This window comes from Mytilus californianus, unplaced genomic scaffold (assembly GCF_021869535.1).
Source record: "Mytilus californianus isolate M0D057914Y unplaced genomic scaffold, xbMytCali1.0.p SCAF_5, whole genome shotgun sequence".
Lineage (NCBI taxonomy): Eukaryota > Metazoa > Mollusca > Bivalvia > Mytilida > Mytilidae > Mytilus > Mytilus californianus.
The window spans coordinates 10,811,123-10,835,790 of NW_026262701.1; the positions used below are offsets into that span (position 1 = coordinate 10,811,123).

The window sequence follows — 24,668 nt, forward strand, 5'->3', positions numbered from 1 at the left end:
CCTTCTTTAATGTACCGCATCCTTCTGTTTCCATAATCTTTACTACAATTTAATAGATAAAACTTGACCAGCCCATATAGATACAATCATTTTGAAGCACAAAGATGTATCATTGATACATGGAGGCTCGCTCTATAGCCAACTTTTCATGGCTGCATAAAAAGCGATATTTGTCTGAGCGAGTTGTTAAAATCATTTGTTTTTGTGGGGTGGGGTTTGCGATGCTTTAATACTTAGTTTTTCCAAGTAGTGTATTTTGTGAACCGTTGATTTGTCTGTTGGCATCTTTCTAATATGGCCATGGTTTTGTCTTTAATTCGTCCAAATATTGTTTTGTGTGTCGGCATTTTTGTAACGTTCATGCTTTTGTCTATCATTCGTCGAATTATTGTTTTGTCGAGTGTCATCTTTCTAGCGGCCATGGTTATGTCTATCATCCGTCGAATTGTTGTTTTGTCTGTCGGCATCTTTCTAACGGTCATTATTTTGTCTCATTCGTCGAATTGTTTTATTTGTCGGTCGTCATCTTTATAACGGTCAAGGTTTTGTCTCATTCATCGAATTATTTTATTTGTCGGTCGTCATCTTTCTAATGGCCATGGTTATGTCTCATTCGTCGAATTATTGTTGTGTTTGTCGTCATCTTTCTAACGGCCATGGTTATGTCTATCATGCGTCGAATTGTTGTGTTGTCTGTTGTCATCTTTCTAATGGCCATGGTTTTGTCTCATTCGTCGAATTATTGTTTTTTCCTGTCGGTATCTTTCTTATGCCCATTGTTATGTCTATCATCCGTCAAATTATTGTTTTATCTGTGGTCATCTTTCTAATGGCCATGGTTTTGTCTCATTCGTCGAATTATTGTTATGTCGATCGTCATCTTTCTAATGGCCATGGTTTTGTCTCATTCGTCGAATTATTGTTTTTTCCTGTCGGTATCTTTCTTATGCCCATTGTTATGTCTATCATCCGTCAAATTATTGTTTTATCTGTGGTCATCTTTCTAATGGCCATGGTTTTGTCTCATTCATCGAATTATTTTATTTGTCGGTCGTCATCTTTCTAATGGCCATGGTTTTGTCTCATTTGTCGAATTATTGTTGTGTTTGTTGTCATCTTTCTAACGGCCATGGTTATGTCTATCATGCGTCGAATTGTTGTGTTGTCTGTTGTCATCTTTCTAATGGCCATGGTTTTGTCTCATTCGTCGAATTATTGTTTTATCCTGTCGGTATCTTTCTTATGCCCATTGTTATGTCTATCATCCGTCAAATTATTGTTTTATCTGTGGTCATCTTTCTAATGGCCATGGTTTTGTCTCATTCGTCGAATTATTGTTTTGTCGATCGTCATCTTTCTAATGGCCATGGTTTTGTCTCATTCGTCGAATTATTGTTTTTTCCTGTCGGTATCTTTCTTATGCCCATTGTTATGTCTATCATCCATCAAATTATTGTTTTATCTGTGGTCATCTTTCTAATGGCCATGGTTTTGTCTCATTCGTCGAATTATTGTTTTGTCGATCGTCATCTTTCTAATGGCCATGGTTTTGTCTCATTCGACGAATTATTGTTTTGTCTGTCGTCATCTTTCTAACGGCCATGGTTATGTCTATCATCCGTCGAATTGTTGTGTTGTCTGTCATCTTTCTAATGGCCATGGTTTTGTCTCATTCGTCGAATTATCGTTTTGTCGAGTGTCATCTTTCTATCGGCCATGGTTTTGTCTCATTCGTCGAATTTATTTTTTTTTTTGTCGGTCGTCATCTTTCTAACGGCCATGGTTATGTCTATCATCCGTCGAATTGTTTTCTTGTCGGTCGTCATCTTTATAACAGCCATGGTTTTGTCTCATTCGTCGAATTATTGTTTTGTCTGTTGTCATCTTTCTAACGGCCATGGTTATGTCTATCATCCGTCGAATTGTTTTCTTGTCGAGTGTCATCTTTCTAATGGCCATGGTTTTGTCTCATTCGTCGAATTATTGTTTTGTCTGTTGTCATCTTTCTAACGGCCATGGTTTTGTCTATCATCCGTCAATTATTTTTTTGTCGGTTGTCATCAGTCTAATGGCCATGGTTTTGTCTCATTCGTCGAATTATTGTTTTGTCTGTTGTCATCTTTCTAACGGCCATGGTTTTGTCTCATTCGTCGAATTATTTCCTTGTCGGTCGTCATCTTTCTAACGGCCATGGTTTTGTCTCATTCGTGGAATTATTGTTTTGTCTGTTGTCATCTTTCTAACGGCCATGGTTTTGTCTATCATCCGTCAAATATTTTTTTGTCGGTCCTCATCTGTCTAATGCCCATTGTTTTGTCTCATTCGTCGAATTATTGTTTTGTCGAGTGTCATCTTTCTAATGGCCATGGTTTTGTCTCATTCGTCGAATTATTGTTTTGTCCGTCGTCATCTGTCTAACGGCCATGGTTTTGTCTCATTCGACGAATTATTGTTTTGTCCGTCGGCATCTTTCAAATGGCCATGGTGTTATCGTCATCTTTCTATTAATGGCCATGGCTTTGTCTGTCGTCATCTTTCTAATGGCTAATCATTCGTCGAATTATTGTTTTGAATTGCCCCTTCGGTATCGTCTAATTTGTTTGCTTTTTTACCAATTGATTTTATTTATGATTACCGGGAAATATCATGTTTTACAATTCATTAGTCACATGTATCTTTCTAATAGAGCACGACATTGTTATATTGTCACCAATTGAAACAAAAATATAAGATTTCTTTAAATGGGGAAGGTACACATCTTATTCCGATATGATCTAGTACAGTAAGTAAAATACTATGACATATACACATTTTCCCAATAAAGTACAAATTAAGTAAAATAGAATAAGAGGGTACATACAATGAAATTCTAATATGACGTTCTTCTTTCGCTCTTGAAACAAAGCCATGTTCTAATCCCAATATAACATGGGCTGCACGTGATTCAGGTTACAATGGAATTGTTTCTATGCAGTTGTATTTTGATCAAAATGGACATTTGTGTTGGTGTTGCTTGCTATGAAACTAAATAATATCATTCAATAAGTAAGTTTACATGTTTCTGTTAATTTTATATCGTGAAACGGTTGATTTTCTATAACGTTTTGGTTTCGTCAAATTAAAATGGCTGCCTTTCGAACGTGTATTATAGGTCCGCTTCGAAGTTCAAAAGTTCAAAATTTTCCTATTAGAGTCGAAATAATTCTTGATAGGCATTACATTGTCAACATTTAACACCTCGCTTACGCTCGGTTTAAAGATATTGACAAATATAATGCCTACCCATGTTAAAATAAGCATAGAGCATGGCATGAAAGAATTTAAATATTTCTTAAATAACGCTATAAAATTTTCATGCGTCCGAAGTGCTTCTTTGGACAAACTTGCATCGCTGGAACACCCAAAGCCAAAAACCCGAAAGCCGGATGCACACATACTGAGCCACGGTTGTCATAGACTCTGGTACTAGATGACCACTGAAATCAAATTCAATGTGTGTGTCTAAAAATGAGGCGGAAGAAGCTGTTTCTGTGGTTCTTTAATCTCTAGATCAGGAGGATATAGTAATTAGACCACTCAGAAAAGTTTTGGATTGTCTCTCAATATATCTGTTTGTGAAATTAAATGATCCAGCTTTTATGATCTTCATGGATTTACAACACGATTAAGATGTTCATAAGTGTTATCAATTATAATTTTTTTAATTTTGTCTTACAAATTAGCATTAGGGCTTCAAACTTCTAGCGTTAAAAGTGCAAACTGGAAAAAAACTGCCAAACAAACCTCATTTTGACATTGTCATTCATATTTAGATATGAGCATAAGATTTACCCAAACCGATATTTTGCCACAAGATGTATTTTACAAAGATGTTAATGTGTTTGGGTATATATTTTTGGGGTAAGGCCTTCACTCATATCTATGCGTGGACTGCATGGCCGTTTTATGTTAAGCACTTTAACTTTTACATTGTATGACGTCATAGTGACATCACAAATGACCTTTTATCCGAGTTTACTTTGGTTTGACAGGGACTTGTCATAATTATCCGCACACAATATTTAGTCGCTTATCCATCTTAACCACAAACCATTTTTTTATAAAAAATATCTCAGAACCTTAACTATAAAATTCCATTGTGCATCATTTATTTGTTTGTCTCATTTGTTTTATCTTGAGTTGTTCCCTAAGCAAATCATGGACTTTGCTATTGCTTTGCCTGAGACAACCCATTTCATACATACGCAACTTCTATAAAACCCCTGATTAGAATTTATCAGTTTTTTTTTGCTTCAGAATTTTCATCATATGATATCATTTTTTATCCTAATTATTCTTGGGCATTACATTAGCATATTATGGACTATTACATTGGTTTACCGGGTATGCTTTTTTTTTGGTCTGCATTTCCTCATTTGCCATTGCTTTCCCTCTATTACCTTTCATTGAAACTTTCTCAAAATATTCACCATATAATTATGTTTTGCACCTTTTATTTTCTTTTCTTTCATCGAATTAAAGCAAACAATATGACCTTGCATTTGCTTTATTTAGGAATGGGCTCGTAATACCTGTAGTTTCCTTGTTCAAGTGAGTTGTCATATTGTTGATACCTGGACTGTGCAGGTTTTTTTTGTCTTTTACATTTACAACATGTGAACTAGATACACAAAAGAGAGTTTTGTGCTGACATAAATACGGGTTTACCCCTCGCCATCTGATGTGCCTTTACAAAGTCAGGGTATCTGGTCAACGTGTTGTTCGATGTTTTGTTTGTCTAATTTTTCAGAGTGGTAAAGTGTTGTTGGTTGGTGTGGGCTGGTGCACTGTAAAAATATTTTTATCATTTTAGTTATCCTTTTTATTTATAATTATGTATGCCTAATAATTAAGAACACGAGTTAATGCATAAAAGATTTTAATTATAAGACTGTGGAGAAAATATGATAGATGTCAAGCTGCCGGGTTTCAACAAACCATTGTGTGCGTACACTTCTTGCTCATTCTACAATATAAAAGATAAGTTATTACGTTTTGATCGATATGTACAAGTGTAACCACAGTCTGCCGACAATACTTTCAAGGTAAACTTACATATTAGTCTTGTTTGTGCTGTATGTTGCATGAAAATAATTATGGTTCTTGGTCGTTTTTCTCGAATTTTTCATGTAGTTTATTTTTATTTTCATTTCTTTATAACCTTTGTTCTTGCATGGTTTTGTGAGAATAACCTGTCTAATAGGTTCAAATTTGATACGATGTTCCACCAACAGTGTAGTGATCTTAAAGTTGTTTATTTCGTGTCGTATGATGCTTTTTTAAATTGATGTATGACTCTGATTTATCTTACATATTTACAAAAATAATATTCAAGTTAAATTATTAGATGCCGTTACTAATTACTGTTTTTAAAAAATAAATTTAAAATCACATATTGTCATGAGAAAAAAAATTGATTGCATAGAAATAAGATAAAATGGAAATTAAATTGTTTGGACATTTCGTTTAAAGGAATTCTTCACTTTGGTTTCTATAAATAATATAAAAACGCTTAAGGGTGAGAATAAGTAGCCAGCTTGTATGAGTAACAGGTTAAAGCTGTAACCAGCACTAGTAGCAAGATTTCAGTCTGAAACGGTCATTTTGGTCTGATCAAGTCTGAATCAACTGAATTTACCGCTAGGGAAAAACGTTCAGACTTTTTAAGACTTTCAGACGCTGTTCAGATATGTCGTGTTCAGTCCGTTCATTCATGTCAAGATAAACAAGACAGAAGGCTCTAGCTGTTAAACAAGATATGTTAAGACGGTTTTAGACGAATTCAGACCAAACATAAAAAGTAATGTTCAAAATTTTCAGATCGGGTTAAGATCCGTTTAGTGTGTCAGAATGATATTAGGAGTTACGCCCCTTCATGTGGATGATACATTTTAATTATAAAAAAATTACAATATAAATGCTAGAATGAAAAACGTATATTTTTAATAATTAAACATAAAATCATTGGTTGACGTTTTATTTCTGTTGGTCTTTTTTTAAGAGATTAGTGATTTTGTTTTGTTGAGGAAATAACTTATTCGCCTATAACTGTTTATGATTTTATTTTATTTTTTATTTTCTGATGTTAATTTATGTATTTATCTACTTATTCTTTGAAAAGAAGTAATTGCAAATTTTAAACATAACATTATCAAAAGAGTGAAAACACCTTATAAATTTCATGCGTCTGAAGCACGTTTCTGGATTTAACTTCATCGGGAACGATAAACGTAAATACAAATATGTTTTATGTCAGATAATTAATATCGTTAATTTCGTTATCTTTCGATACTTTCCTCTAAAACTTAATAATTACTTCGTGGCATTTAGTAATCATTCCCCGTGCGTGTTATTCTTTTTATATTTGGACAACCGTCTTCTTTTTTTTTTTTTTTTGCTTTTATTTCGTAGTGATGCGTAGTCACCAAGGCCGCATCAGGGAACCATGTCTCCGAGTGCAGTTAATATTCTGAAAACTGCACTTAGACCGTGACGAGACAATAAAACTATAAATAACATACCATCGGAAAGAAGAAGATGTTGATGGGAGGGGGCGGGGAGGGGGTTACAGAATAGAGAATGAGTGGCAATAAATATAAAGAATAGAGAAAATGGATAAAAAAAAATAAAGAATAGAGAATAATAAGGTGCTTGAATATAAAGAATTGATAATAATAGACAAAAAGTTTAAAGAATAGAGAAAATCGGCATAAAAAATTAAAGAATACAGAAATAAAGGACCCCCTCCAGATCCTCATAGAAGTTTGTTTTCGTTAAAACAATACAACCTAATTTAAGTTCAGCATCTAGTATATATCCTTGTAAATGCGTTAATCCTTTCTTTCATTTTAATAACAATTTTATTTAATATAAAATAATTATGTATTTATTTGTTTATTCAAGTTGCACTATAGCAAATAATTCTTCTTCGCCTTTTTCTTCCTATAATAGTAATAAATGTATTCGTTATTTAATATTTTCTGTCAATAAAGATTGAATTCGATGGCACGTGCCACTAATCAAAAATGATCCTTAAACTATCAAAAACTTGGCAATTACAATGGCTATTTCACAATTACATCATATGTACACCTGTCATGGTATCATAGCTCCGTTCATGTATGTGTAATTTAAGGTTCTGACACATTTTATAATACTAGTAGCTTCTTTCTGAACACTATTGACGACATTGTTAAAACTGCACGAACATATCACAAAACCGCAAATTTAGTGGTTAAAAAATAAACGATAATGACAAAAAAATAATTAAAAACTAAAAACAAAACAAAATTCTGTTGGAAGAAGCATATATTTACATGTATAAATTGTCTAGTGCTTTTATTACAGCGGTATACTTGTTTTATACACAGACCATATTCTGATCATATTCTATGCTAAGATATTGACAAGACAGAAGTAAATATGTTAAAAGTCGTTTTAAATCAATTCATTTCACAGCTGAGGCAAATGTTCCTTCCCATTGTTGAATGGAGGTTAAATAAATGTGAACAATAAAACAGATGTATATTTCTTAGGCATGGAGCTAGGCATTTCTGAAGTATCTTTGATAGCATTTTTTTCCTATCAAAAATGTATGCTGGTATATATGTAACTCTAGGTGTTTACCTAAAATGTTATGTATATGTAAAAGTTTAAGATTTTTTTTTTAATATTTGCCAAAAAAAAACATTATCCGGAAAACCATATAATGGCGTTTTGTCCTTTAATTCTGTTTTTGTGATTTTCTAACCTACCTTCTAATTGATACGTTAATCCAAACAGTGCAAGTGTGTAATGCAAACATGCAAAATTCGGCTTTGGTGTATCATGTTAAAACAATACCCATAAATTATGATAATTTTCAATAATTTTAGATAAGATTATGCAAGGAAATGTGTTATTGTTTTCTATTTATCTAGCAAAATTGTATCTTTTTTTACACAAAGATGTCGATAAATAAATTTGATACCCTGCATTTATCATGCATTTCAATAGAATATTGTCAAATTGTTAAAAGATCTCCTCCTTAACAGGGAATCCGTTAGTATTGAAAGTCCCTGTCCTAAATTATTGAATTTGTCATTCTGCATTGACAATATTCAATTTATCTTGGTGTAAGTAATACGCACTCATTCGGGCTAACGCCCTTAATGTGTATCTAATACATATTATTTTCTCCCTCGTTTCACCCCTCCGATAATAAAGTTTTTTCTTAACTAGATATCGTAGAAAAACCAAACACAGTATAGGGTTGTGCGTTCGCTACAAGATCGCCTTGAATTTAACATGTTCAACATAAATATATACAATCAGCCATGCAAAAAGGCATAACATTTGTGTCAACTAATTCTGCCTCTTCAAAGGTCAAATGAAAGTTAGTCATTTTACTCTACTATGGAATGAAATGAACGAGAGAACTTTTGACGTGGTATAGTTATAATATAACTGTTCTTTATACTTATACTTAGTTTGTACTGCAAGCCGAAAAATCCACTTTGCTCTCTGGATGTCGCTTGGTTTTTGTTTTTGTTTTTGGTTTGTTTGCTATATTATTGACGTAAATAAAACCGACAACTCCTTTTATTCCGATATATAATTTGAGTTCTGTAAATTTCTAGACGTACGTAAGAATGAAAGACGAAAATGCAGGTTTCATAAATGGTCATCAAAGAGCGACACAATTAAAAACAAATAAAAATATAGTTATTACAGCTACAGTCATTTTTTTTTCTCTATTAAAACATATTTGATACTTTTTGCGCTATTGTCATATATCAAAAAAAATCTAACATTTCCATAAGCTTTCTGTGATTTCCCCGATTCACCATTATGATGTCATGCCACTTGCTATATGGTTCAGAAAACAAATTTACGAAATCTATGACCACACAATTGTAACTGTTCCTATATTTATTAACAAAATTTAGCGTAAATATTTACAACTATAAAAATTAGTAACAGTGGTGGTCTATTCTGCCCGGAAAACAATGCGGACTAAATCTGTGTACAGTGCACGTGGCGGATCCAGTCTTTTTAAATGGGGGTTCCCAACCAAGGATAAAGGGAGGGGATCCAACCGTATGTCCTTATTAACAAAAGGGGGTCCAAAATCCGCCCCCCCCCCCCCCCACCCATAATCTTTTTCTGAAAAGTTTTGTCGTCCTGAATATGCATGAAATGTTTGCCACTGGATGTTAAGCAACCAACAATCAATTAATCTTTTGCTCTAAAAAATTAATTAAACAATATAAGCCACAATTGTATCCATCACTTGGTGTCTGTTTAGGGGCCAGCTGAACCACGCCTCCGGGTGCGGGATTTTCTCGCTGTGTTGAAGACCCATTGGTGGCCTTCGGCTGTTTTCTGCTCTGTGGTCGGGTTGATGTCACTTTGACACATGCATTCCCCATTTCCATTCTCAATTTTGAATAGTTTAAAAAGTTGTTTTATTTAAAAGAGACTTTGAATAATAACTTTAAAACACAGTTATGTTATAATTGAACGAGTTCATAAAAACTAGAAATAAAGGACTATATATATACTGGAGTAAAACCAAAAGTTTGTTCCGACACTAGACTTGTAGGCAACGGCTCAGATGTACTTATTTATACTGGATAACCTATATGTGTGGTCATAAAAATTACAGACTAATTTCCTCTATGTAAACACAAGGAGATGTGGTATATTAAGAATTGCTTATGAATTTACAACTATCCGTAAAGTTCAAATGAGGTGGACGAAAGCCACCAGAGACAACCGTACGGCCTTCTAAAAACCATTCCGTTAAGTTGGCTAAAAACGGTCCCAACATGAAAAATATGAAATAATCAAACTCTGAGAAAACTAACGGATTTTACTCAGATCCATCCATCTTGACACCTCAAACATTCAAACACTATATAATTTTAAACCTAACTGACTCGCAATTTTATAATAAACAATAATTATGAACTTTTTAAAATAAGTTATCCATGGGGAATACTTAAAAACTCATCTTATTCACGATGTAAAAATGAATATTTAAAACTTTTCCGTTATATGTTACCTGTGAAATGGCGCCAATGTAGTTTTATTTTTTTGGCGCAAATGAAAGATTGATTTTTTTTTCAAAATTGGCGCAAATGCAATGCACCCCCTCTTTGGAATCATTTAAAAAGGTAAAATTCACCTGTATTGGTATTGCTGGTGTATATTTGTCACACGTTCCATCTACAATATACGGAAATGACACGGCTGGTTATTGTAAAGTTACTGAAGGACGTTTAATGTCAAATTCATATCCCCGGGCGAAAACATGATTATTTACCGGTTTGTCAAAACGCCGTTTGTACACTTACCAAAGTGTATTGATCTTTCACGCTGTCTAGTCTAAGATTAAAAGTTTAGGCAATTTTTGTAGGTTTTTAAAGTGAACGGAAAATGAGCTTTGCAACAGTGTCTCTAACGATAAAAAAAAAATAATGTGGTCCGTCAATATGACATATTACAGAGGCAGGTATAAATATTTGTAAAATTGGCTTAAATATTTCATTTAACAGCAATTTGTAGAACTGATTATTTTGATCCCTCGAATACGTGTAAAATAATGAGTATTTATATTATTTAGATTCTTTCATATAATTGTTTTTGTTTATTGTATTCACGAATTTTATATAAACTCATGACGTTTAGACCTTGACATTTCGTGTAGACACCTGGGGCACTATTTGATTTTTAAGAATATTCTTAAACTGCACAAAAATTCGTCAATGTTTGTCTCGAATATGATAAAAAAGGACATCTTGTTTATTCAATTTTTTTAAAGTAACCAAACTGGACTATTTTTGTATAAAGCAAAGATATCGGAAAGTTCTCAAAATCATTTTTCTCTGGTGGTCCTTGAAGAAAATCTTCTGGTCCTAACTATTATTTCTATTGCATAATTTCGATGGTCAAAACCTTCGGACCACCACTTTTCAAAAATTTTCATTGTATATGGATCTATATGCAAGTATATATATACAATGTATACCAGACATTTTTCAGACTGTTTTTTCTTCTTTTTTTTTTAATAAATCCGTTGGTTGTGTACTGATTGATACTTCAGTCTTGGAGAACAAGATTTATTTCAGTACTATAGTTGTAATTAGCTTTGAGCAAACTTCCAGTAATTGCAAATACCCTTATTTCCCTGCTTTGTGTCTATTGTCTTAATGTAAGTTTTTTTTTGTGTGTCTCGTACCGATCTTTTGAGTTAATCTAATTGCAATTGATTTGTGCAGGTTGTTCTAATATTGTTCTGTTACACCACTGTCCCAGCCTCGGGGAGGGTTAAGTGCTCACAAACATGTTATTGTACTGTTACACCACTGTCCCAGGTTAGGGGGCTGGTTGGGCCAGATCCCGCTAACATGTTTAACACCGCGACATTCTGTATGTATGCTCTGTCCAAAGTCAAAGTCAAATGTAATTCATTGGTTGTCGTTTTTTGCTGTGTTACATATTTGTTTTTCGTTCATTTTTTTTTGTACATTAATTTGACCGTTAGTTTTCTCGTTTGAATTGTTTTACATTTGTGATTTCGGGGCCTTTTATAGCTGACTATGCGGTATGGGCTTTGCTTATTGTTAAATGCCGTACGGTGACCTATAGCTGTTAATTGCTGTGTCATTTGGTCTCTTCTGGAGGGTTGTCTCATTGGCAATCTTCGTTTTTATATCAACCCTGCCATATTCTGTGTGTGTCTAACCCAAGTCAGGAGCCTGTAGTTTAGTTGTTGTCGTTGGTTCATGTCTCGACTCATATTTGATATTTTGTAAATTATTTTGTTATGTATAATTAGGCCGTAAGTTTTCTCGTTTAAATTGTTTCGCACACTTTTCACGTCGGGCCTTTTGACAGTATCGGGTTTTGTCATTGTTGAAGGCCTTAATTACGGTTGTCTATAATTGCTTACATCCACTTCATATTTGAACTCCGGTGGATAGTTGCCTCATTAGCAATCATACATTTCTTCGTTTTTATTTATTTACCTGACTTTTAAACTCGTGTTTTGAACCGAGTCCTGAACATGCATGACATATTTGTCACTGGGCGTTAATAATTAGCAACAAACAATCAACCAATTAAACTTGTGTTAAATAAGAAGAAAAACCATTTGATATTCATTCATTTAGTGGGGTGGGCTGGTAATTAAGAGCTGAAAAATATGCATAATAAGCGAAAGATTAAAAATGTTAATAATGCCCTCTATAAATTTAAACTGACCACCACGGAATAGCCCAACTTAGTGTTGAAAGTAGCGTTAAACACCAATCAATCAAAATCCCTTCCCTAGAATATCAAATAGTCGTCCCTTAACATTTTTAGTCCGTGTAGTTCTTATATTTATCCAGCTTATCGTCATACAGGGATGTCCTATTAAGACTGTCATACCATAAAAACGTTTATAACACAGCTCACATTCCAATATATCTGCATTCATAAATTTATTAATGTCATTTAGACTAAACGACGCCATGTTTGGGCGTGTTTTATTGGTCTCTTCTGCACATCTCCAGAATGTCTTCTGGTGAAGAGTCCAAAAAAATGAATCTGGACCTCTTCTGGAGATATTCTACGGAAGATCAATAAAACAAAAATTCAATTTGCCGTCGAAAATAGCAGATTTTTGTTATGTTGGATGACATATTAAATGAAGTTTACGATGATTATATAGAAAATTAAGATAAGTCCGGTAGACATGACTGTAAAAGTGTGCTCTGTTCGTGACATTTTTCTTTTTTCTTTCTTCTAACTCAATTTTGCTAGACAAATCAGGCGTAAACCCCCACTATTTGATTTTAAGAATAATCTTAAACTGCACAAAAATTCGTCAATGTTTGTCTCGAATATGACCAAAAAGGACATCTTGTCTATCCATTTTTTTTTAAAGTAACCAAACTGGATTATTTTTGTATAAAGGAAAGATATCGGAAAGTTCTTAAATCATTTTTCTCTGGTGGTCCTTGAAGAAAATCTTCTGGTTTTAACTATTATTTCTATTGCATAATTTCGATGGTCAAAACCTTCGGACCACCACTTTTCAAAAATTTTCATTGTATATGGATCTATATGCAATTAAGTATACAATGTATACCAGACATTTCTCAGACTGTTTTTTCTTCTTTTTTTTTTTAATAAATCCGTTGGTTTTTTACTGATTGATACTTCAGTCTGGGAGAACAAGATTTATTTCAGTACCATAGTTGTAATTAGCTTTGAACAAACTTCCAGTAATTGCAAATACTCTTATTTCGGTGCTTTGTGTCTTTGTCTTATAATGTAAGTTTTTTTTTGTGTGTCTCGTACCGATCTTTTGAGTTAATCTAATTGCAATAGATTTGTGCAGGTTGTTCTTATATTGTACTGTTACACCTCTGTCCCAGCTTCGGCGAGGGTTGAGCGCTCACAAACATGTTATTGTACTGTTACACCACTGTCCCAGGTTAGGGGGCTGGTTGGGCCGGATCCCGCTAACATGTTTAACCTCGCCACATTCTGAATGTATGTGCCTGTCCCAAGTCAAGAGCCTGTAATTCAGTGATTTTCGTTTGTTGCTGTGTTACATATTTGTTTTTCATTCATTTTTTTGTACATTAATTAGACCGTTAGTTTTCTCGTTTGAATTGTTTTACATTTGTGATTTCGGGGCCTTTTATAGCTGACTATGCGGTATGGGCTTTGCTTATTGTTGAAGGCCGTACGGTGACCTATAGCTGTTAATTGCTGCATGTGTCATTTGGTCTCTTGTGGAGGGTTGTCTCATTGGCAATCTTCGTTTTTATATTAACCCTACCATATTCTTTGTGTGCCTGTCCCAAGTCAGGAGCCTGTAGTTTAGTTGTTGTCGTTGGTTCATGTCTCGACTCATATTTGATATTTTGTAAATTATTTTGTTATGTATAATTAGGCCGTAAGTTTTTTTCGTTTGAATTGTTTTTCACACTTTTCACGTCGGGTCTTTTGACAGTATCGGGTTTTGTCATTGTTAAAGGCCTTAATTACGGTTGCCTATAATTGCTTACATCCACTTCATATTTGAACTCCGGTGGATAGTTGCCTCATTAGCAATCATACATTTCTTCGTTTTTATTTATTTACCTGACTTTTAAACCCGTGTTTCCTGAACCGAGTCCTGAACATGCATGACATATTTGTCACTGGGCGTTAAAAATTAGCAACAAACAATCAATCAATTTAAACTTGTGTTAAATAAGAAGAAAAACCATTTGATATTCATTCATTTATTGGGGTGGGGGGCAGGAGGATTTCATACATGAATATGGTTGGCTGGTAAGAGCTGAAAAATAGGCATAATAAGCGACAGTTTAAAAAAATTAATAATGCCCTCTTCTCTTCCCCATTCTTCATCTATAAATTTAAACTGACCACCACGGAATAGCCCAACTAAGTGTTGAAAGTAGCGTTAAACACCAATCAATCAAAATCCCTTCCCTAGAATATCAAATAGTCGTCCCTTAACTGTTATTGTCCGTGTAGTTCTTATATTTATCCAGCTCATCGTCCTACAGGGATGTCCTACTAAGACTGTCATACCATAAAAACGTTTATAACACAGCTCACATTCTAATATATCTGCATTCATAAATTTATTAATGGCATTTAGACTAAACGACGCCATGTTTGTTATGTGCCTCTGCCGTCTAAACTAGGGCGTGTTTTTTTGTTCTTCGGTAGTGAGCCAGAAGAGGTTCATTTCTATTTTTTTGAATTAGGAAGATCTTCTGGCTCTCTTCCACCTCTTCTTTTTAAATAGGTGGTTTAGACGGCAGAGACAAAAAACAAACATGGCGTCGTTTAGTCTAAATGACATTAATAAATTCATGAATGAAGATATATTAGAATGTGAGCTGTGTTATAAACGTTTTTATGGTATGACAGCCTTAGTAGGACATCTCTGTAGGACGATTAGCTGGATGAATATAAGAACTACACGGACAATAACAGTTAAGGGACAACTATTGGAAATCCCTAGGGAAGGGATTTTGATTCATTGGTGTTTTACGCTACGTTCAACACTCATGATTGGGCTCAGTAGTAGTCAGTTTTAATCAATAGATGAGGAATTATTGAAGAAGGAAAGAGGGCATTATTATTCATTTTAATTTGTCGCTAATCATGCCTATTTCTTAGCTCTTACCAGGCAACCATATTCTATACGAAATCCTCCTGTCCCCCATCCCAACAAATAAATAAATATCAGATGTTTTTTTCATATTAAACACAAGTTTAAATTGATCATGCTATTTTTTAACGCCCAGTGACAAATATTTCATGCATGTTCAGGAAAACACGAGATAAAAAGTCGGGTAAATTATATAAAAACGAAGAGATGTGATATGATTGCTAATGAGGCAACTATCCTAATATGAAGTGGATGTAAGCAATTATAGGCAAAATTAAGGCCTTCAACAATGACAAAACCAGATACTGTAAAGCCGTTTATAAAAGGCCATTAAAAGTGTGAAACAATTCAAACGACAAAACTAACGGCCTTATTATACAAAACAAAACAATTTACCAAATATCAAATATGAGTTGAGACATGAACCAACGACAACCACTAAACTACAGGCTCCTGACTTGGGACAGGTTCATAAATAATATGGCAGTGGTTTATATAAAAAAAGATGTGGTATGATTGCCAATGAGACAACTCTTCACAAGAGACCAAATGATACAGAAATTAACAGCCATATGTCACAATACGGCTTTCAACAATAAGCAAAGCCCATACCACATAGTGAGCTATAAAAAGCCCCGAAATCACAAATGTAAAACAATTCAATGGTAAAAACTAACGGCCTAACTAATGTACAAAATAAAGTGAACGAAAAACAAATAAGTAACACAGGAACATACGACAACCACTGACTTACAGGCTCCTGATTTGGGACAGACACATACATACAGAATGTGGCGGGGTTAAACATGTTAGCGGGATCCCAACCATCCCCTATCTGGGACAGTGATGTAACAGTACAACAACTTGTTTGTGAGCGCTCAATCCTCCCCGAAGCTGAAACAGTAGTGTAGCAGTACAATATAAGAACAACCTGCACAAATCAGTTGCAATTAGATTAACTCAAAAGATCGGTACGAGACACACAAAAGAAACCGGCCAACTAACATTAAGACAATAGACTCAAAGCATCGAACTAAGAGTATCTGCAATTACTAAAAGTTTGTTCAAAGCTAGTTGCAACTAGTACTGAAATAAATCTTGTTCTCCCAGACTTAAGTATCAATCAGTACACAACCAACTGATTTATTAAATAAAAGTCTAAGAAACGTCTGGTATACGTTGTAGACCCATTGGTGGCCTTCGGCTGTTGTCTGCTCTTTGGTCTGGTTGTTGTCTCTTTGACACACTCCCCATTTCCATTCTCAATTCTATTACATATACACTACTGGACAAAAAAACAACTGTCCATACCAGTAACAGTCGTTCTAAGACTGATAATGTTTGTTAAAGTTGTAACAGTTGTTAAATTTCACTGCTGCAGTTATTTTGTAACTGTCCCAACTTTAAAAGTGTTTGTCTAAAACATAAATCGACTGCAACAACGCTAGAAATAACTGTCACAGTCATTAAAGGACTGATACAACTATTTCAAAGTTGTAACAGTTGATTTACATCTGTCCCAACTCGAAAAACGTTGCAACAGTCATAAATAAACTGATTAAACGCCTAAAAGGTTGTCACAGTCATAATAAGACTGCTGCAACCATTTGAAAGTTGTAACAGTTATTTAATAACTGTCCCAATACGGAAAACGTTGAAACAGTCATAAATAAACTGTTTAAACGCTGAAAAGGTTGTAACAGTAAAAATATGATTGCTACAACCATTACATAGTCATAGCTAATTTATAAGTGTAGCAGCTTCCAAACATTGATCGTCATTAAGACTTAAAAGTCACGGATACAAAATTTCTGACAGTCAGGGATAGGTTAAATTATTTGTAAAACAATTTTACCGTGTGCAATATAAGGTTGTGACAAAGAGACACCACTATCAAACCCATTTAATACATTAATTTTAGATAGAAATTTATTTAAAAAAAAAATATTTTGAAATATTTGCCACTGAACATTTTGGTATTCCCCGCTTATTTAGTGAATGAGCTAAATTTATATAATTATTAACACTCCCTCGCCTCTCATCTCATCGAACAAAATTGGAACCAGCACTAAATACCTGCAATTTCACACAGGACGGTTTTATTCGCATTTAAAACTAACCAAATGTATCTTTAACTGTATTAACAGTTGACAATTTTCATTTCAATATTATCTAAATAAAAACTTTTTAATTTTTTTAAATTAGTTAGGTGTGAAATCATTCGTGCATACAAGGTTGTCTTCAATACCCGTAGTTTTACGAATCACATTACTTCATAATAACGGTCAATATACACGATATACTGTAAACACAGCGGGGAACTCCGAATATCAAACTTATCCCCATATTAAACTGCTTAATTTTTTCCCCAAGGGTTTATTTCACACACTTATTTTGAGCTTTTATTTCTGGCTACATTTTTTTTCTTGCAAAATTATAAATATTGCCGTATTAACCATTTTGATTTCTATACATATAAAAAAAAACAAAGCTATGATGAACATTTAACGCATCTTTTGCAGCTATGGAAAAACAAAAATAATCTTAAATCTATCTAAATTTAATTTATTTTACTGTATTTTATTTTTGAATAGTTCAATATTGACTCGACTTTGTACTGTATATTGTAACGAGTGGTCTATTTGAAGTTCAAATGTCCTTGATAAATAGCACTTCGGCATTCATTCATGATTGATTGAGGTAAAAATATTATCACTCGAGATCATTCATAATTTCACCGGATTTTTCTCAACCAATTTATCAAAAGTATTTATAAACAGATGGGCGTACTGTACAAGACCGACAAAATAGCTAGCGCCAGTGAAAGTTGAAATGTTCAAAACAAGAAAACTCGCATTGTTTCAGACAAGGAAATCAAATCTTCTTTTATTTATTCACATAACGGTTTAGAACTTGTTGTATTCTTTAGACTCCGGTCTTGTTAAATTCTACAGACTGACATCGGATTCTCCTTTGTGGTTTCAGTTGATCAGATGTCGTACTAACCATGCTAACATTTATCTAAAATATTTTCCAATTTCCATTTTTTAAATTCAATTTATTTAATCATATAAATGCTTGTCCAATATTGATATATAATTCAAATAGTAAAGAAACCAAATGGGTCCATTATTCTAATTATATTCATCTTCAATCAGTGATGAAAACAGTACATATGTATTACCAGCAGAACTTATTTGGGCACCCCTTAGAAAAAAAAATCATTGATTAATTAAATCACACAAATTGTTTTGACTCACTTTAATAGAAGGATGGACTGAAAATAAGTATTCTGGCCCTGGTCTGAGTGAAAATATATAATCTGGCTGCCTATATGTTGGAAATTAATATTCTGACCATATCAAATTTGCCAATTCAGTTGCTAACTTCTATGTCATTGGATTTTAGGTGAAAAATTGTCTAATTTGTAAACAAGTACCACATCATTTTATTAATCAAATAATGATCTTATTAAAAAAAATGCAGTTCTATTTAACATTGTTGTGTCGATATTTTGAGCAATTATGATTTCAGCCGTGTATCACCATCAATGATCACTTGTTCTCCAATGGATGAATCTGTCGTAAAGTTTTCACGTGTTTAGACGTATAGATATATGTTGACCTCTAGATTGTTATTTAGTTGTTGTTGGGTTGATGTCATATAGTAGCAGTTTACTCAATTTCACCAATTTATTATCATATGTTTTAGTCTATTTGTCATGTTTGTATTGCATAGGCTTTTCACACCATGCTATATATATATGTCAATGTATGTATAATGTATATGTAAATTATAACAAACAGCTCACCAATAGTGCATAATACATGTATGCCTTTGTAATGCTTATTGTGTATATTGAAAATGTTGCTAAACATCTTGGGATATATATTTAGAAGGCATTTATTCAAAAGCAGATATAATGGATTTGTAGAAAAACATGAATAAGGGCAGAAGCCTGTTAATATTGGATCACCTATAAGCATGATAAGCCTTTGGTAAACCATGATACATTTGTCATCACTCATGTTTCAATGGGTCTGTAAACATGATAAAAATGGGAGACATCAGAAATGATCATCCAGGAACTATTTTTTCAAATTCTAAACATGCTTAACTGTAATTTTGAGGCCCTATATAACTTGCTGTTCGGTGTGAGCCAAGGCTCTGTGTTGAAGACTGTACTTTGACCTATAATGGTTTACTTTTTCAAAATTTTTGACTTGGATGCAAAGTTGTCTCATTGGCAATCATACCACATCTTCTTATATCTATTAACTGACCCAATTTTATCGCCAACAGATTGTTTGTTGCTTTTGTATATAAATCAAACTTGGGTTTCTCATCTCAACTTGTTTACATTGTGTAACATCATTCAATATGGCTAGGCCTGTTATAGGTTTTTCATTATCATGATTATGTGGTACTGATTTTGCTCATTGTTGAAGGATGTGCAGTTACTAACAATTACATCACTTGGTCTACGGTTGATGGTTGTCTCATTGAAAATCATACCACATCTCCTTAAATATTTTGTTATTGTACATTCATGACATTGTACATGTTATACAAGACTACAATATTATCAAATGAATTATAACAATTGTTAATACTTGTCCGACTTTTGTTAACAAAAAGCAGCTATTATCAACATGGTAGACATGATCAATGGTGATGTAACAAGAGTGACTGTGCACACGCTGAAATGTCAAGTCTGCTTTGCCTACATGTAAAATTGAATTTATGTTGAATGTAAAAAATGTAATACATGTATATATGAAGGTTTTACTACATGTACAAGTATCACATAAACTTTCCATTATCAATTACCTCTGAAAATGAAGTCATGGTCAAATTAACCATGCCAAACAGATGATGTACACCCTACAAACTGACATTCCATACCCAAAATTTAGTGGTTTATAGTATCTGTGAAATAGACTTAACATCCAAACCATGAAAACTAAACATTGCCCAATGAAACATGAAAATGAGGAGGTCATGGTCAGATTTAAAACCTCCCAATCAAACTTGTACAACTTACGAAGATATCCAATACGCCAAAAATAGTGATCCTATACATGTCATGCATGTACATGTACATGTAGTTTATAGCATCTGAGAAACATTGGGAAATAGACCAAACCACAAAAACTAAATTGTTCAATGAACCATGACATTTTCATTGAGGTCAAAGTCTGATGCAGGTCTTGCAGTCAGATATATTCACCTTACAATCATTTCATACACCAAATATAGTTGACCTATTATTCCTCTGAGAAACAAACTTGACAAAGTAACTGAAATAACCTTAATCACTGATCCATGAAATGAAGTCAAGGTCAGGTTAACCCTGCCTGACAGACAATGAGACATGTAGACCTTTCAAGATACCTATATATATATACCATATAAATTTATCCAATTACTCATTATACATGTACATGTTATACATGTAAGAGAGTATTTCACTGTATGACTGTTCAAACAGTAATATTTTTTTTCAAACAGTCAGTGAACCATGAAAACAAGGTAAAGTGCAATGAACAAGTTACTAACAGAAACTTCATAACATAAAGAAGTATCCAGGTCTTTAAGCTTCAAAAATGTACCTAGTGAAGCTTTATACAAATAGGTTACACTGTCAGTCAGGGATACTACTTGTACAAGTAATCTTTATTTACTTGAAGAGGTAAAAAAAATATACTTCTATACATGATATAAGTTAACTATAATGTTTGAATAATCTCCCCTTAATTTTCTCAAAAATTCACTTGTATAAGTAATTTTTTTTTACAACCCCACAAAAATTCTCAAGTTTGAGATGTAAAAACATGCCTTTAATGATTTTTCCCAGGATAGCTCATAATTTTTTATTAGAGCTCAATGTTTCATCTCATTAATTCAACAAAGAAACTGATTGCACAAAGATCTTAAGTATTTGCGCAAGTCCTTCAAAAATTGCTCCTTGGGGGCTTGTAAATGAGCAGTGTTCTGAAGATAACAGACAAATGAGATTTTCATTGTTCATGAAATTACACTTAAATGATTAGTTAAGACATCTGCAAAAGACAGACAATTTAAAATTCTATTAGAGCAAAGAAGTCCTAAGAATTCAAGAAAAGAAGATAGGATGACTTTTTCACTTATATAAGTAAAAAAACTGAATGTCTAAGGGACATAACTAAGGCAATTTTCTTTTTTTACCTATACAAGTAAATAAAATACACTTGTATAAGTATCCTACAAATTTACTTATATAAGTATATTAATATTACTTCTTCAAGTAAATAAAAATAAAAAAAAAAAAATGGTAGTACCCCTGACTGGCTGTAGCCGCTGCCAGATTGTAATACCTATTTCTTGCATACATCAACTTTTGTTGTAGGCGGGACTATAAAATTATACTTTGAAGTACATGGTTTATTTGTTTAATATGCTTGGGCACTAATTTAGATTTTTATTTAATTCTAATTCAGACTTTAAGTACAGCAAGCAGTCATTTGACACTTAACAACTGTGACTGACTACGAGAGACCCTCATGGGTGGTTAAGGTCTTTTTACACACCCTGGTGGTAGTTAACAATTGCAATGCCAACATAAACTTCGGATGCGATTTATACATGCACTGTGTTGTAAATTTCACTCAAACTAGAAATTCACATTATATCCAAATTGTTATTATATTAAAATGACTGAGTATCCACTAAAGTAATCATGAATTCAGATATTATGCACTTTTATTATTAATATTCACTGAAACTAGGAATTTTCATTATTCCAAATGGCTATTTCAAATGAATAATTATCCAAAGTATTCATGGAATTCAGATACAATGTATGATTGCATTATTAATATGCACTGAAACTATGAAATCTTGTTATTCCAAATTCATTATTGATATACCAAATGAATAATTATCATGATTATCCAAGTTATTTAGTCATCCAGTACTGTGGTCCTCCTTTAATACAATTTGTAAGTTCCTATTTGTACAATGCACAATTTTTTTTCTTGTCCAATTTAATCCTAACATCACAAGTCATCATCATCATGGAATAATGCTGCAAGTGCTATTCATTATTTCCAAAAACAATAAATAACTAGCACAAAATAATGAATTAATCCACTGTTTCACAATTTGAAGCTATAAGAGTGACTCAGTGACATCTATATTTCCTATGCATCAAAGTGCACATGTAGCAGGCTTCATATTCTAGGTGGGAATCATGCTCAAGCCAATATGAATCTACAAAAAAAAATATACATTGAGACTAAAGTACAGTAAAATTTTAGCTAACATAATACTATATACATTGTACGGTACTTAGAAGAAAGTCAATTACAATAACTGTATCTACCTAGATGAAAACTAGCAATCCTCATTTGATTGACGAAAAAATTTCTAGGACTTATACAATTATATTTTTAAGTCCCAATTTTAAACAAGAAGAATAAATCTTTTTAGTGGGTCTAAATTCTATGTATGGTCTTTTTTCTACATTAATGATTTTTTATGTGTGACTGTGTACTTTCATTGAAGGGTTACTGTCTTATTGAGGCTCACACCATACTTTATTTCATCAATTCTTTAAAGTCAGACATCATGGACATAGTTATTCCTCTCTAAAACACAACAGGTTATTGCTTTTGTTCATGTTAATATGAAATAAATTGATACTACAGAGAAAAGTTTAAAGAATGAAAAAAATAATTAAATAAATAAATGCACTGTTACTATATAGATGCTATTGACTTTCCCTTTGTCAAGTGCATATAATGAATAAACCTTTGTGATGTAAATGTAGAATCTTTGTCCTAAGGTTAATCAGGATGATATATATACTGTTCCAAGGCTGTTAACAGTCAGGGGACTTACTTAAATGAGCGCTTTTCTAAATCACTGATTCAAGTAACATTATGACCATAAAGGTTGGAAGTAAGAGTTGTTTTTCTTTAATAATCACCTATTTAAGTACATGTAGTACAAATTAATCACTAGCCTAAGTGATTTAATTTTATTGTAGCTTTAAATATAGAATACTATTGATCCAGGGGCTAATTATGTTGCTAAATTTATCAAAACCAACATCTGTGTTGATAGGATGACCCGGTCATGTCAGGTGATGACCTTGTACTAAATCTAGGATAATGACATAAAAATCACTTGTTTAAGTATCATACCTCAATTTCCTTCCAAAAAATCATTTCTTTTAATAAGTATCATTATTTTAATAACCCCCACTAATTTCAACACCCCGAACAGTGAAATTTTTATCGTGAACAGTAGAATTTTTTACATAATCTATAAGATGAAACCTTGAATTTTACAGGGCAAATACTCCCACAGTGGCACTGCTGAGAAAAATCTGTTAAGAAAGTATCAGTTCATTATGTAAAGCCATTTTTATAGCATTTTTTCAACTAAAATAGAATTTGCAGCTAAATGATTGCATCAAAGGCATAAACCTTGCTGCTTAAAAGAAGCAAAAAGTTCATTTTTTTTCAATTTTACTAATGAAAAGATATTATGTAAACCTACGTGTTTAAAATTTTGGTAAAACTACAAAATCACAATTTGTGACAAAACTTCCAATTTGCTACTTAAATAAGTGACTTAAAAATCACTTATTTCAAAAAGTCCCCTGACTGGTTAATGTTTTAAATCCTTGAGTTTAATTTTACATCTTTTGTGTTACCCTGTATACTTTTTCCTTATTACAGCTTGTATTAAATAATGCTTTGCAGCTCAGACAACACTTTCTTTATTTTATTTTAGTTATTTACCCAATTTTATTTTGATAAATCAATACTCAGATAACTTTTAAAATATGCATTTTTTGTATCCAAAATAATATTATATCCTGCTGATTCATATTTTTCTTAAATTACAATTTATTTTGAAATATTTATCAAAATTTTGAAGAGGACAATTATAATTTGTGAACATCATTATAAAATCATCTTCAATATATACCCATGACAGTTTAAAATTCCTCCCCAAGGCAATAAACTATTGTGTGTCTTAATCTGTATATTAGCTATAACATGTATATAAGAATTCCTGATTATTACCTATCCAGTGTTAACATCCTGATTATTACCTATTTTAATGTCACATTTGCATGGTCATGAATTCATGTTCAGTAAATACATAAATTTTAATAATTTATTTTGAATTTGAATAAAAGGTATTTTTAAACTAAATTATTGGACATACAATGCAGTTAACACAGTAAATTTTATGACAACTTACTTGATACTACAATATCTATAAAAATATTTTGAGCTTCATAAAATACTTTAAAAAAGTTTATACCATGTTTAGATAAAAAAAAAATATGCTTACAGATAGATATTTTTGTTATGTTTTCCCCACATATTGAATGTTAAACATAAAATAATTATGTAGAAAAGGCAAAAAATCTGCAGTCAGATGTGAATGCACATGATGAAAGGAG

The 24,668-nt window shown here is 32.7% G+C and overlaps 1 protein-coding gene across 1 annotated transcript in view; it reads right to left on the minus strand.

Annotated features, from left to right (window-relative positions):
* Window positions 1-4,901: 4,901 nt before the first annotated feature.
* Window positions 4,902-24,668, minus strand: part of LOC127701814 (GLIPR1-like protein 1) — a 42,750-nt gene continuing 22,983 nt past the window's right edge. Inside the window, exon 6 of the mRNA XM_052205780.1 lies at window positions 4,902-5,005. The gene's annotated coding sequence lies outside the window, so the exon portion shown is untranslated. The remainder of the gene's footprint in view (window positions 5,006-24,668) is intronic.